Source organism: Sebastes fasciatus, chromosome 6, assembly GCF_043250625.1.
Source record: "Sebastes fasciatus isolate fSebFas1 chromosome 6, fSebFas1.pri, whole genome shotgun sequence".
In the NCBI taxonomy this organism is placed as follows: Eukaryota; Metazoa; Chordata; class Actinopteri; order Perciformes; family Sebastidae; genus Sebastes; species Sebastes fasciatus.
In genome coordinates, this window is record NC_133800.1 from 18,626,951 (window position 1) to 18,643,843 (window position 16,893).

Consider the following 16,893-nt stretch of genomic DNA (forward strand, 5'->3'; position numbering starts at 1 on the left):
TAAGCCATTTTTAGGCAACCGGAATGTTATAATTAACTTTCATGAACTGAAAACACACTGTAAGAGGGTTAAAGTTTTGAGACGAAAACGCGGACAACGCCGTAGTAGCGATATATCAATCACAAGGTAGCCACGCCCTAATTCATACCATGCTTTATGGTCTATTTGACTCTAAATGGGACCATACTTTACTAAATGAACATCATGCTGTATTGAAGAAGACTTCAAACTAGCGATTGAGATCATAAACTCATATTTACAATGTTTACTGAGGTAATAAATCAAGTGAGAAGTAGGGTCATTTTCTCATAGACTTCTATACAATCAGACTTCTTTTTGCAACCAGAGGAGTCGCCCCCTGCTGGCTGTTAGAAATAATGCAAGTTTAAGGCACTTCAGCATTGGCTTCACTTTTCAGACCTGGAAAGTAATGTAAAAATAGAATGCGATGGCCTTGGAATTTTACAGAGCAACATATATGGAATTGTACTCTTAAGTTCTGCTTTTCATGATGACACAGAAAAATAAAAACATGCATTTTATTTTACTTTATGTCCTTGCTGGATTTTCTTTTGCGGGGCAAGCTAGAAAAAGCAGTTAACCTCATTAATCACACATTCAGTAGAACTAGAACAAAAACAACCTTTATGGACAACAACATAACATAAACAGTACTGAGATGCCCTCATGTACATAGAAGCACTGTAGAGTGACCAACACAATGAGAAGCACTGATCTGAGACGAACTGCAGTGTGCCGCAAAACAAAACTATGCAGGCTCCACGTGTTTGGATCTCTCTCTTGTTTTCTCAACAAAACTATGCAGGCTCCACGTGTTTGGATCTCTCTCTTGTTTTCTCATGAAGTGTTGGCAGCGCTCACGAGACTTTGGGGAGTTACACACTTCCCAAATGGTCTGCGTGTTTTTCTACTATCTGAGGAATTGCAGCTGTTTTCCATTCGAGTGTGAATCTACTTGCTTTGGGGAATTAACAGGAGGTTTTGTTTTTGGTGTCAGATGTGGTGCCGACACGCAAGTGTGTGAGTGTGTGTGTGTGTGTGTGTGTGTGTAATGATACACACACACACACACACACACACACACACAAGATAAGGAGAGGAAGAGTTATAGCCTTGGCATAGCAAGATGAAACTCATAAGAGGTATAGTCTATAGGGCAGAAAATTAAAGGTTTCCGTCTTTAATTTCCTGTATAATACAGTACTGCACATTCTGATGTAGTTTATTCACTACTGTGTGCATGCAGAGGAAGGCACACTGAGGATCATTTGTCACAACTACATGTGAGCTTTTATAATTGGAATACAAATTTTAGAACAAAACTGTTAATGGGATAAAAGGCAGTTTTGATGACAACAATTTGGACTGCACAACACTACTCTGAGCACATCAGAGACCCAGAGATGAGTGTACAGCAATCTAAATCCTCAAAGCTTTTTTTTAATTTTTTTATTTGAGAAAATGAATTCCCTGTTGAACACCCTACATCTCACTGTCAACACAACTGATGAGTAACCGTTCTGTTTAGCTGTCGCCTCTGAACCTCTCTTTTGAGTGCTCAGTGTTTTGTCTAAAATAAAGCACATTTTTCAAACCTTGCCAATAAGTCTGACTCTTGTTTATTGAATCCTACTTTCTCATTTTCTCCCGTGTAGATTTCTGTTTGACTGATCTTCTGTCTCCCACGCCAACAACACAGCACGCACATATGAACACGTCTCGCGCTGGAGACACCCGGAGCCCTCTCTCCCTCGTTTCCTGTCAGCACGTCTGTCACGGTCTCTCTTTTAAGTGTTTCTCTTTTTTTTTTTTGCTAAGAATTGTCTCCCAGGAGAGATGTTCCTGCATCTGTTGTAGGTCACACTGAACCTGAACATGTATCAGATATCATCCACCTACCAGACCACGGGGTCACGCTGGAATTCTGAATAATCTATAAAACTACTTAGGGCAGAAGACAAAGTTCATCTGAGGTGAAAATGAATGGATGCATTGAAAGAAAGTGTCGACAGTTCACTTACTCTCCTTTGTTTGACTGATGTTTTCCCCGTGGCATTGAAAAGAGAGGATGAATAATGAATGGGTCTTGCTGCAGTTTAGGTTATTCCCACCTGGAGTATCACGCTGTGTCACAATAATGAGAATAATGTCAAATGAACCCACATGTTATTATATGATTCTGCTCAGCTTCTTTAAGGTCTTTAAAATCATTATATTAATGATGACTTGCTTTCATTTTGTAATAGTTATTGCAGTGTGTAACTCATAGCTTTTTTGACTGCTATGAATATCTATGACTCTGAGTATCACTGAGTTTTAATGCACTTTGTATTTGTATTATGTGTTTTGTTGTGATGTAAACATTTTCTCTGGAGGTATTTGCAGGCTGTCACTATCAGAAATGTGCAGCTCACCATTGAAATAAAATGAAACTTGAACCTAACCCTGGCAAACGTTAGGGAAGTGTGCGTGCCTGCAGGAGAGCGACTTCAGGGAAAGTGGAAATTACTTAAGTAACAATATGTCTTCAGACCAAAGTTATTTCTGTGGTCGGAAATTCCAAAGAGAGAACTAAAAATTAAAGGGGAAAAAGAAAAATTCTGCTGACGCAATGTCTACGTAACCTGACGTGCCATATGGTTTATTACTCAGAACCATCTGAGAAGCCGTCATTGGAAACTGTTTGGAGAAGGGCAGGAACTTTCAAAAAAATACTTGGCAGGCGATTGGATGAACCATCTGTCAATCAAACTCCTGCCGAGGCAAGTCAGGAGAAGAGTGAAAACACCTTTTCCATCGAGAAAAGCCTTCAGTGCCGTTCTTTGCTCTTCTTTCAATGAATAAATACTCTCCAGTTCTGATATAACTGATGCTATTGCAGCATCTACGCTTAACTCTTCAGGAGCCGCCATTGAGAACGAACAGTCGCCTCTAGCTGCCAGTAGCTCCTCACAAGATGCTGATTGGTCCGTGCTCTGACTTGCCAGACACAAACGCATTACTTGAAGCCTGACAAGATGGAATTTCATGCCAGATGTGATCCCGCGATTCTTACATGATCTTGTGACATCACGAGAATCCAGCTGTTGTTCAAGGTTAATGTAATAACAATAGTGGAAATGCTGTAGTTAGATTTACCCCACCTATTTTATACATCAAAGTCTGTCTACAGGTGCTGGGGAGTACTACTGCATATGTATAAAGCCTTGGGTCGAGAGGAAGCTGTGTGATATCTAAAATTGCCTCAAGTGATGTCGCTTGAGTCAGTGTCAATTGGGGCTGAAGACTACAAGTTTGAAAATGAAAAAAAAAGAAGGTGTGTAGTTAGAACAAAGTGAGTTTATCAGACCTCTGTAACCCGCTCCACATCTCTGCTTGATGCTAGCAGCTTGAGGCTACATTAGCCACTACTAGCATAACACACTTGAATCTCCTGTCAGTGGTCAAGTTTTGTTACATTTTATATACTGGAGTGAAATGCTAAATCGGTGGAGTAGTCTCTCTATGTTTGCTTTAATTATGTTATAAAAAATATGAATTTGGCCATTACTACACTTTTGCCTAAAGACAAATTAAAAATTGGATACTTTAAAATGCAAATTTCCTTCATGATGTGTTCCTGTGACTTTTTATGTAGATTGTCCTGCTCATCTTCAGGCCCAGAAACAAGTTTAGTGATCCACAACCAACAACATTTTCTGAGCATCACACACATTATAAATCACACAGCAATTTTTAACATTAGGTCCAAAATATTTAAAATCAAAAGCTGTATCAAGCTGGACTCAACCGGAGAAACACAGTAATTCAAATATGTTAGGAAACGAGATAAACTTTTTGCTCCATATGAAGCTCTAATGAATAAGCAGCCCTGTTTGAATATCTCATTCATTGTATAACACATTCATGTATCGACTTCAATCCAAACCCACCATCGGATCTGGCAGCGTACCGCTTCAAGAAGGCTCGTCAAGGGAATGAAGTGGCACTCGTGACTGAGTGCCACTTCAAACCCTGGAAACGTGTGCTTTCCTGCCCACTTCATCTCCAGTATGGGTGGCTCATTTCCAGGGGGTCTGCATGCATAATGTCACATCACCACTGAGCATGGTGAAATATCCAGCTCCCGTTTTCTGTCTCTGACACAGATTGATAACTCAGCAGCAGCAGCAGTGGCGGCCTCATTCACCTCGGTGCCTCGTGGTTGTTTCTTCACCTGAGAACAAGCTGTTGCTAGACAAATTTGAAAAGTGGCCAGACGATTCAGGGGATTCTAGTTTAGTACCTCTTGTGCTTATCAAAATCTATTTCTGTCAAAGTTAATGCACTGTGCAAAAAGTTTATTTAATTGCATTTTTATCTGGCCAGGTGCCAGTCATGCCTTTTGGGACTATGGGGCTACAGCAGTACTGCACGTGCATTAGAGGGACTTTCTTGGCCTAAATTAAGACTCTGCATGCTGTGAGCTTATTGGGGGGAACTAGACAGCCTGAGAGGAAGTGTTGCCTCGGAGGCTGAACTCAGGGCACGAAAGCCCCCTTGGCGGTACACGCCAGATTAGCAAAGACACTTGCTATGAACATAATTAGGATGTAAACAATGCCATGGCGTAAGGGTGGAAAAAAGAGGTGAACTTTTTGATAGTTGTTTCAAACTGAAAAATATAACATGACTCGTACCAGTAAAAGCTGACAGTGTTAACTATAGCTGAATATGTGCCCTGAATGTATCTACATGTTAAAATAATAAAGGAGTGTATCATTTATGTATGGTTGGTTGAATATATTTTATAGCATTGTATTTCAAGTCAGACTAACTTGTTGTAAACAATTCAGTTATTCAAGGTCATCTCATGATATACACCTCCACCGACAGCACATAAAGAGAGAAGCAGAAAAGAGCTGTTCTGTGGTAGATATGTTTTGTTGTTATTCTGCTCTTGGAAGAATGTGATGATAGATAATCAAAATACAAGAAAATATAGGAACTGATGGGCTTTAAGACACTTTTTTTTATTTAAATATGCAACCATCTGTGGCGATCCACATTGTGCTCAGATATGTGCAGTAATCTCAGAAGCCACTGATGGTCTGTGATATCCAGGAAGCAGTGGGTATACATGCACGTGGTCTTATCTCTACAGGCAGAATATTTTGTATGCTCCACGATACCGTTGCAGTATCCTGCCTTTGCATACATCTGTGGGGGTTGCTGACAAACACATGAGGGAACGCTGTGTGTCTCTGAAGGAAACCGGATACCGGCTAAATGCTAAATGGTTACAAGCAGTACAATTCACTCTGGGAGCATGGGTAATCCTGATTGGAAGGCTGAACACATACTAACTTGACATATGGTTTGGCGCTGTGTTGGGGTTTGGGGGATTATTTGAAATGCTCAGTGCATGTTAGGCTGCCCGTACGTGATTACAGCAGAATCACTTTGCAATTTAAGCAATTTTTATCCTATGGAGAGACAGATATGTCACAGAGCCGTGCCACAATGTGGGTGCTGCAGAACGCAGTGATTTTTTTACACCTCACCGCTATTCTGAAAGTTCAAATTATTGAAATTTAAACCATTTTTGCTGCTGACCTTTCAATGCATATCCCAATCAGATTATAGATGAGCCTGCAGTTTAAACACAGTAACGCATTGGAGTTTCCAGAGACATACAGTAACATTAGTCAAATTTAAAATGAAGACTGTACTGGCTTTTCTTTGGCATGGATTTAAAAGAATAGAAATATGCATATTTGATTTCATTCCGAGAGCTGGGTGATTACTCGTTACGGTAAATATGAATCTATTGCAAGGAACTGGTTAGTTTAGTTTAGCACAAAGACCGGACGCCGGGGCAATCAGCTAGCCTGGATCTGGATTAAATTTATCTGCAGTCGCTGCATTACATACATGTAATTACAGCATGTAAGGTGCGTACAAGTGAACCTTCACATAGCATGGAGCCCATGGCTACAAGCCAATGAGACATGCTAAAGACACATACTGTATCTAGAAGTGCACTCAGAGAGCGCAGAACTCCGCCAAGGCAGGTTTCATGTACGTCGCCAACAAACAAACCAACAAACAAACCAACGCCGGTGAAAACATAACCTCCTTCCTTGGTGGAGGTAATTAGTATGTCAAATAAAAGTTAAAGCACAGTTTATGTGTAAATCTTGCAAATCGTCTATGTTATCCATTACTGGCCTTGGAATTATATAATTTGTTAACAGATAAACATCACCTTCCTCTATTAATATGAAAAGCAATTATATTATTATGTTGGACCTTGAAGACGGAAACACGGCATTTTTACTGGACACCTTTTCACTCTGCATTGCAACTCTCCTCTCTCCGAATGTTGTGTTTTGTCTTTGTTCTCTTTCCTCACTCCCCGCTCACAGCTTCTCACTCCGGGGACAGCATGTGAACAACACAACAAACTGGTTGGTGGGTGTCGGGAGAGTTGTTGCTGGTGATGTGTGCCGTGTCCCTGTGTGTTGTGTCCCTGTGTGTGTGTGTGTGTGTGTGTGTGTGTGTGTGGTTCTTTTCTGTTTACATCTGTGATGTGCAGAGTGAGACAAAGCATGAACAAATTGTACGTGTGTGCCTGCAGTATACAAGTGTGTGTCTTTCTGTCTGTTAATTACCATGTGTGTGAACCATGACTCATGACTGTGTGTTCAGGGGTTACATTGATGCCATGTGCTTTTCTTTGTAATTATATACCTTTGTACAAGCTCATACTTGCATTTTTTATTTTCTTGTTGCCATGGGCGAGTTTGTTGTTCTTGTTCTTGTTGTTTATATGCATATTTGTTTATATGCATATTTTCAGGACACATTGACATTGAGTTGAAATGATTAGCCGATTATTAAATGATTAGCCTCCTTGAAGAAAATTAATCTGCATAATAAACATTTTAAAAATGAGCTCTGTTTTACAGTATATAATTGTAATTTGAATACATTTGGGTTTTGGACCATTGGTTGAGTAAATTAAGACATTTGATTATTATTGCGGTTTTTTTTTCAATATATTATAGACCAAACATTTAGTGATTCATAATTAGGCCAATCATTGAATTAAAAAAAATGTCAGATTAATTGATAATGACAAGACTTGTTAATTGCAGCCGTAACTTGTATCATCATTCGTATACCATGGTCACTTACCACCAGTGGGCAACCTCCAGATCTGAGAGGTGAAGCCAATGCTGAAGTGCCTTAAACTTGCATTATTTCTAATGGCCAGCAGGGGGCGACTCCTCTGGTTGCAACAAGAAGTCTGATTGTATAGAAGTCTATGAGAAAATGACCCTACTTCTTGATTTATTACCTCAGTAAACATTGTAAACATGAGTTTATGTTCCTAATTACTAGTTTCAATCCATCTTCAATGCAACATGATGTTCATTTAGTAAATCATGGTCCCATTTATAGTCAAATAAATTATAAAGCAGGGTATGCTTTGGGGCATGGCTACCTTGTAATTGTTAGGTCGCTACCACGGCTCTGGGAGTTGTCCATGTTTTCGTCTTAAAACTTTAACCTTTTCACGGTGTGTTTTCAGTTCATGAAAGTTAATTGTAACAATTTGGTCGCCTAAGAAGCTCCACCCTCTCGTGTCACTTCTGGTTGCAAAAAAACAACATGGTAATGGCCAAATACCAAGACAGCGACGGCCAAAATGCCGAGCTCGAGGCTTCAAAACGGCAGTCCACAAACCAACAATCCATTTCTTATATACAGTCTATGCTTACCACAGGCAAAAACAGGTAGTTTGATTTGTGGTTGGGTCCGCTTGACCGAGTCAAGTGGGATTGTTGCACGAAGCAGAAGCACTGATAATAACACCAAACTGTTATATTGGGTGCCCATAGAGGTCAGTGGAGCAATGCTTTTCCTCCACAGTAGATTTAGTGTGGAGATGCTCTTTAAATAGCCTTGCGAAGTTGCCACCATGAACCTTAAGACCTTTAGGCAGGATGGATCTCTACAGTGAGTGGCCTCTGCTGCTAGGCATTTTATCACAGTCCATTTAATGTTTCCGTGGAGACTGGGCTATGTGAGTACTTTAGCTCATATCACCACACTACTGCACCTACTGTAAACCACTGTAACAGTTATTTTTTTTTCCATTTTCTCCATGATATACAGTATGGAGCTTCAGGCTTGGCAACTATGACTGTTCAAAGCTGCCCTTATGGAGCATACTGCTACTTGCCAAGCACACTATAGTTTTTTGTCTTTCTTTTTTAGTGTCGATCTTATCAATGCCCTGTAGCATAAAATGAAAACTAACATTGCCTCTTGCAAACATATCACTGTGTCCCTCGAAAACACCAGTGTACTGTATAATCCAGCACATCAGGCGAAGCCAAAATGCTGAGTCCAAGAAACCTGCTTTCTGCAAACTGCGCTGCCTCCCTTTGCCGTTTCTGCTTACTCCTACACTTTATCTGCATGCAATATTTACTCAAGACATGGGCCTTCACTGCGCAGACAAGAAGATGCTGGCTTCCTGCTTCTGATTTCTCTGTTTGCCATTGAATCTGTGCTTGATTAATATTGCTCGTCCATTGAAAGACCTATCCATAAAGTTGTCTTTGATGATAAATGGGAGCCGTGTAAACAGGAGATGTGGGATATGTAAATGACTCTGTCTTTGGTGTGCTGCTTGGTCCCCAGTCAGATATCACATGGGAGGATTCGCTACGTCTTGGATACAGAAGAGAGGGAGGTTGATATGAAAGGGGTTCCTGGGGGTTTGTGCACATGCAAGCGCATGTTGCAGAGGGAATTAGCTCTCCAACTGATGCAGGCAGTTGTTCTATCAAAGGGGGCTGCAAAATGAACCCAATATACGATGACTGAATCATTGATGTCTTACATTTGGAGCAGCAAGCTCTTTTATTTGTATGGAAGGATAGACTTTAGGATGTCTTTTTTGTGGCTTTGGCATTTACACAGATTGGGTAGTTCTTGAAGCAGTGCTGAATGAATGATCATAATGAGTAAATTTAGGATTCCTTCAGATTAATAGCGAATGGTGCCTGGAGATATCAAAGGCTGAGCGGCTGCCAGTGGAGTTAAAAATGGCACGTCACAATGAAATAAATAACTTTTTCAACTTGTTGGTGAGTGTTTCTCTGCATCAGGGTGTGTACCAAGTTATACCAGACTGAATATTTATCTGGTTTGTATGCATTTCCATTACTTTTCCTTTCCTTTCCCCATGATTTAAAATCTGCACCTTCAAAACGTACAAGCTGAAACACTGAAACGTCTGCTTAAGCTGTATCTGTACATTTGTTTGCAGAAGAAATACACTATTACTGTTTCCTTGAGGCCTGAAGTGTATTTAAGCTGGTGTTTGTATTGAAACGCTGATACAATTTTACAGTAAATAGACCAAAACCACTTTAAAAAGCTATCTGAATGCAACCACTCATCAGTTTACTTTAATATCCACCCTCAAGGTTTTGTGTGTTTTTCTCAGTTGTTCGGTTACCTCTAATATCGCTGTCAAGCACATCCGTTTCATTAACAACGTAACTTGGCTGACCCTGATCCCACCCGAAGAGAGATAGTGTCACAGATAGTGTTCAGATCATCCAACATGACTCCTGGGAGACAGTGTCCATCCTGTATTCCACGGCTCCCCACTGAGACAGTTCCTGTGCTGACTGTAAACTATGGAGGATATTCACAGGAATTCACAACCCGCTGCGGACCATTCATATTTATCAGAATATGAGGGTAGAAATGTCCATCGTGGACAGTGTTGAAACTGAGTAAAGGCTTTGATTAACTGTATGATGTCATACGGTCAGGATTAAAGGACCTAGTTCATAAAACTGACAGATACCCTGGAAGGTTGGGGAGGGAATCATGATTGTAAATGTTTTATGCCCTTTCGTTCCTGCATGGTATATGTGAATGTTGATGATGGTATATATGAATGTTGATTATGGTATTTTGGGAGCAAAGGAAACTGCACTGGGCAGCGCTGGTGTTTTTAAATTAGAAAACTATGTCTTACATGATTGAAATATAAACCAATGTGAGGTCAAAAATGGTGGAATATGTTTACAGAAGTACTGTACTTAAGTACAATTGTGAGGTACTTGTGCTTTTCTTGAGTATTTCCATTTTATGCTACTTTCTACTTTTACATCTCAGAGGGAAATATTGCACTTTTTACTCCATTACATTTGTTTTTAAATTTAAGTTACTAGTTACTTTGCAAATTTAGATTAATGATACAAAATATAAGAAAACTATTAGGTTATAATATATTAGTAAAGATGTAGCCACCCAGCAGTATATAGAGTAATTAAAATTAAGGATGCAGGATTTTTAAAAAATATCTAATGACAATTGTTTTGTCTGATATTGCAATTGCGATATGATATGTGATATTAGAGGGAATCATAATTTGTACATAATTATTCTCATTTTCCTTGAAAAAACATATTAAAATGATTATGAGATGATTTTTGCAGAGATCTGCACCAAACAAAGATGTTTTCCTAAGCTCAGGATCTCTGCAGTGTGACAATATTTAACTTAAAATGGTATTTTGACACACATTTCGCCTTTAACAAATATTGGGATTTTAACAATTGTTGCGATTTGAAAATTGCAGTAGGCCAAATTGCGATTCGATTAATTGTGCAGCCCTAATTAAAATTAGCTTCATCTTTACCAGCTACAATATTAAAGTGATAAACACACAAATGCATCAATCATTAGAATCCAATAATATAACATATATGTTTCTGAAATGGGCCATTCTGCATAATGAGTACTTTTACTTTTGGTACTCTAAGTATGTTTTGATGCTAATACTTTTGTACTTTTACTTAAGTAAGATTTTGAATGCATGACTTTACAGAGATTTTTTTACACTGTAGTACTGATACTTTTACTCGAGTAAAAGATCTGAATACTCCTTCCACCACTGGAGGTCAGATATAAAATATTATTGCAACACTTAAAGCTTTTAATATCGAGGATGAAGCACTAAATGATGTGAAGAGAAAGAAATAAGCGAAATCTGAGAGTGTTTTTATGGTTCAGAGTGACAAGAGTATCTCAGCAGTTGTATACTGAAATAATTTGGCTCAGAAAGTATGAGTGAGTTTGGCTACTTTGGAATAAGCCCTCCTCTATGTGCTATCTGGCAAGAAGACAGTCACACATCATTTCCAGGAGGCCATCTCGCCAAAGGGCCTGTATTTATTTCTCGATGTGAGAGCTGTGTAATAGTTAGACGAGTCCAGAGAAACATAAACCACTAAGCCTTTGAAACTTCCTCCCTCCTTTGCTTATGAAGCGATGTGCTTGTCGTCTTCCTCTCTTATTAAGATCTGAACAGATTTATCATGATCGTCCACCTCGCAGGGTCACATCCAGACTGCTACCAGTAAATCAAGTGAAACGTTATCTCTGTGTTCAACACCCTTTGTGCATAAAGAGAGAGAGAGAGAGAGAGAGAGAGAGAGAGAGAGAGAAAGGATGTGTAGCTATAGCAGAGACTGACTGTAGAAACATCAAACACATCAACAAAATGGGAGATGTCTATGATGTGTGGATGTTTGCTTATTTATGATTTATTCATTTTCTTCTTCTGGCTTAACATGCCAAAGGCGTTGTGGCTATCTCCTGGCACAAGAGGAAGTTCTGTCAGTTAGCGAGCAAAATTGGAGAACCAAACAGACTGTTCACCTACTATCTCCCTCCGAGGGGAAGATAACACCAATGTTGGTAGACACACACATGCTCTGCATTATATACAACACACAGATTCCTTTTTTGTTGACTGCAGATGATACTGAGCAAAATATAGGATACAGTGTTGCAGTGATGTGCATGATACAAGAAAATTTTTCTGTTCATACCGCATTCATACTAACCACACCGTCCTACAAAATAGATGTATTAGAGGCATGATTGACCTTTTCTGACCAACTTCGCTGTCTGCATTTCAATGAATGGTATGTGGATGTACATCTTAATTATTCTGTGTTAAGGCCTTTTTTTGTGTGATTAATTTGCGTGTCAAAATACTTGTTTGAAGTGTTGTTTTTGTCATGAGTACTTTCACACAAAAGTGAATATTACACCGTGAAAAAGCAGCGTCATTTTTTTTTTTTTTTTTTGGAACAAGTTTTCTGAGCTTTCGGACAGCGAATAAAGGCATCAACCAATCAGGTTGGGCGGAACGGCACATATTCAAAACGTACACTATAGTGTACAACAACACAGAGGCTCTGTAATCCAGACCAAGACAACAGACTTTATTACTCTTTTCAACCTTGACAAAGGCAGTACCAACCAGATCCACTCCTTCTGTTCTTACCTTTCACAATAAAAGCCCTAGACATATACGCTGCGTAACTGTTTACCAGTGGCAAATTCATTCAGAGCATTTTGCTAAAGGAAACTCAATAAAATAGCTTACAGTAGTTTAGGCTGCAAAACAATTTACCTCAAACAGAGTGCCAGACGCTGCTCTGGGTCTCTCTCTGGGTGTTCTCCCGGTAGTTGGTCCTCTGCCTACACAAATCTATTCAAATCTGTTACAGAGAACGTGTTGCACCTGTCGCAAATTTGCATCACTGCCGATATGAATAGTTTTGATGCGTAACATTTGCATGCTAGTATTTTGCATTTTCCTGTTGTTTATTTGTCACGCTCCAGGTGTGCAAAGGCCTTTAGAATTAACCCCTTCGATGTCAAATCAAGGATTAAAATTCAACACAAATTCGTGAACAAAAATAATATGGATAGCAAATTTGTCCTATCTGTGGCACCACATAATAGACAGAAAAAGAAAGAAACGGACTTCCATGGACACTGTTATGTAACAGCATTCCCAGGTATAGGACACTTTTCAAATACTAAATTTAATTTGTATAAAACAGGCATATTTAAAATGGAGTAACAAACAACTGCAGACAACGATTATAGCGTATAAAGTGATGTTAAACACGCAACTAATCTCCTTGACAAATTAAATTTAGTTTTGGTGCATGCAAAACTCCTGCCATGCAGATCTGTTCTGCTGTGTTTGTGGCTCGATGCTCTGCCATCTGCGAGTCTTGAAAGTATTTTTTGTACAAAACTCATAAGTGGAAATCAAGTCACCAATGGTTTGGTGTTCTGCCATGGCCAGGGACTTTGGCAGAGAAGTAGCCAAACACTGCATGATTGAATGATGATTGGCTCAAGCAGCAGCAGCAGCAGCAGCAGTAGTGTGAGAAAAAAAACAACTCTTCATGTCTAAACAGACAAAACTGTTTAGACATGATAAATCTCATAAATGTTTGCCTAAACACACTTTTCATTGTTTCACCAGTGCAACTTACATTATCGTACAGAGAATGAATTCAACACAATAGACTACAGTTCCTCTGCTAGAGTGACTCAACCATAATTAAGTGAATAACTGATGTGATACGTTGTTGTGCAAACAGTGTTCATAAGACAGAAAGGACCTTGTTTCATATCTCCAAGTACATACTGTAGATATTAATCTAGAGGAGAGAAGATATATTTTTGAAAAAAAATCTATGAAACAACAATGTATGAGCCAGAAAATTAAATACGTAAATTAATCAAAATCTGTTGCCTTTTTTTTTGAGAGAGAGCGAGGGAGAGCATCCCCAAAGTAAGTCATGGACTGTACAGTTTGCAAACAAAACACAAAGCAGAACAAATATGATAACGAAACAGAAATAATCTGTCGTGTTATTTGACCTGTACATGCTTGGACTGATCAGATCATCATGGATCATCATTCGAAGCTGAAGGCTTCTTTCCACTCAGAGCTGCCATTAATAATGCATGCTACACTTTTAAAGCCACCTATTTGTCATGTGTCATGAAACTGCAGACACTCTCACATTTATAAAATCTGTAATGCCAGAAAGGCAATACGCGCTAAACCAGAGATAGCTAGTTATATGTCGGCAGGATAATGACCATTTAACTGACCTCTCATCTGGATGAGCTTTTTTTGCGATTACTGACATATTCTATGTTGTATATGGTTATTCCATTATGTATTTTTGAATAGCTGCACCATAGACTTAACTGATTTGGATGGGATGATGGTCTGATGATACTGTGTTTGGGAAAGTTATAATAAACAGTAAAGGCTAATGTTCTCTCACTCAATGGCCCTGTTCAGACCGCCTACTCAACTGACGTCCCGCTGGGATCCGCTGGTCTCTGAGCTCCTCATGTGAACAGAGAGGCAGACGTGAGCACTTGTCTGCCTCGCGGCATGGAAACTGCTTCTGTGCTCTACTGTATTCTGTCGGTACAACTGTATTTTATCAAAATATATCTTGTTTATAGGCTACATAATCTACAGACTATCAGACTAGGCAGGTGAAGTGCATTATTATGCTGTCGAAGATGTGTCGGTGTTTTTGCTCCGGTGCTTTGCACGGAGCTGACGCCCACTCGCTAGCTCTCTCATTCCCGGTTCTCTTACGCTCTGTAGCCCGCTGTTGCCTGGCAAAGGCAGCGGTGTCGTCTGCATAGAGGACCGCCGGTACACCAACCTTTTATTTTGATGTTAATAAAATGTGTCCAAATTGAGGAATATGTAGGATATTGCTACTGACATTCCTGTAATTTTACATCTAGCCATGTGTTTACAACGTGCTTATTTGCATATGGAGCGGCGAAGTGAGATGGGATCACAAGTGATCGTTCAAGACGCATGTGGAGACGCATTCTAATGCCAGGTGTGAACAGGGCCATTCATATCACAACAATTACGAACATACATTACATTTGTGTGGTATTTTAGCAACCATTCTCTGTGTATATACATTTTTGCAAACAGTATTAAAACTGATGTTTAAATTATCACTTTGTCCAAAACCAACCATTAACCCCCTGAAGTCTTGCTTTTCTTAATTCCTGCCGAATTTGTCTTTGTCAATTAAAACTATACCTTGACAGTACATACATGCACCAAGACCTTCATTATTAATATATTCTATATTAGTATAATACACTCCTCATATTTTGAAAAACTCTGATCTTTTTTAATATACATTAAATCATAAAGAGGAATGAAGACATTGACAAAGTTTAAACTAAAGTTTTCCATATAATTTAGATCACGAGGATCTTAATGTTAAAGTATATGCTTTCCTCATGCCCTCTTCCCAACCTTTGCCACAGGGGTTCAAATGAGTATCATTAGATTTCATGGCGTGATCATAAACCAAACAATGAACATAAATGTGACACATGCAGCGATGGCCCTGACATTACATTGGCACCTGGGCCTGTTTATTGCAAAACACCTGAAATACTTTAAAATGGAAATTGAATTTACTCCCCTGGAGATTTCTGATGAAAAGATCTTAGCTGGAAATCAAAGTGCTTATCAAATAGACGGTGTGGCTGGCAGCTGCTACAGAAGTTAGATCTGGGATGACCTCATTTATTCCCATGGCTCAAGTCTTGGCTGGAAATGAGAGATGATGATAGATGGGCAGATGGGCATGGAGACAGGGAGCTGCAGTCTCACAGATGTACAAAGCAAAGATAATAGCAAGAGGAAAAAAGTCAAGAGGGAGCAAGAGGGAAATGGAACCAAAAAGTGACAAAAAGAGACACAAAAAAAACAAAGATTCCTGAATCTTTTGTTTGTGTCAACAATACAAGACACCAAATATCCATGTCCATCCATAATAATCCATGCAGGCTTCATTTGTCTGAAAGTAAAATTGACTGGCATTAAAGAAAAACAAAGAAAAGTGATCGAAGAAATGTGTGTAATGAGTTATGTGCAGTGAGGTTCTGCCATACAGATTAACTTTCAGATAGTGGGATAATTAATGGCTAAAGAGCGATGCTAAAATTAATCGTTAAATGGATACACCTACACAGCAGCGTAACATAATTGTGATAGGCCCCGGTGCAAATTTTTTTCTTGGGCCCTCGCCCCAAACACAAGCACACACAATCACTACAGACAATTGCTATGCCACCATGGAAAGGCTCACCATGCACCTCCCATACTGCAAACCAGCCTTAGATTAGCACCACGCAGAGCAGCTGATGCCCAAATTTATCAACACTAATCTAACAGCCTGCCCTGGACTCAGCAGCCGAATGTTATCACAGATTAAAGTAGGTGCGCATTTTCCAACATATGAGACGTAACAATTACAGTGCTATAGATTTAAATCCCTGATCCTACTCCATAATACCAAAACAGAAATCAGTGCTCGCCCATTAGAAGTTTTTCCTACTGGTGTTGTGCTCCGCAAAGTCATTAACAACACTGCTTAAGAACCATGTCCTTTTTTTTATTGGAATGTCCCGGCCGTGAGCGACGCAGCGCGACATGGCACACCGTTTTAAGCTGAACTTTTGTCAGACGCCCAGCTGTTTCTATTTGTTCCTGTCGCTCGCCTTTGAAATTGCCTCTCTGGACCAGGAGCGGCTGATTGGTGAAGTTGAAATAAGGAGTTATGTATACGATACCTCCTCATTTCACTAAAAAAAAATCAATAAGGTGGCAGCTGGCTGGAGGGACGTCTCCAGGGAGCTGAAAGTTTCCTACTGCTATTGGCTATATCATGTGTTATTTGCAGTAAATATCACAATATTAAACATGTTTTCTGTTTAAAAAGAACAAACGAAGGAAGATAAGTGGTTACGTCTCCAGTCTGATCTCCAGCGCACAGCTGATAGGTAGCCTACGTGGTTTGTTTGCATATAACAATTCAGTGTGGACACGGTGTGTTACCTACAGTGTTACTGCTGATGTAACCAAAATAAAACCCAAAGGTTTGACATGCATGGTCTGTTACAGATTAGACAAAGTGC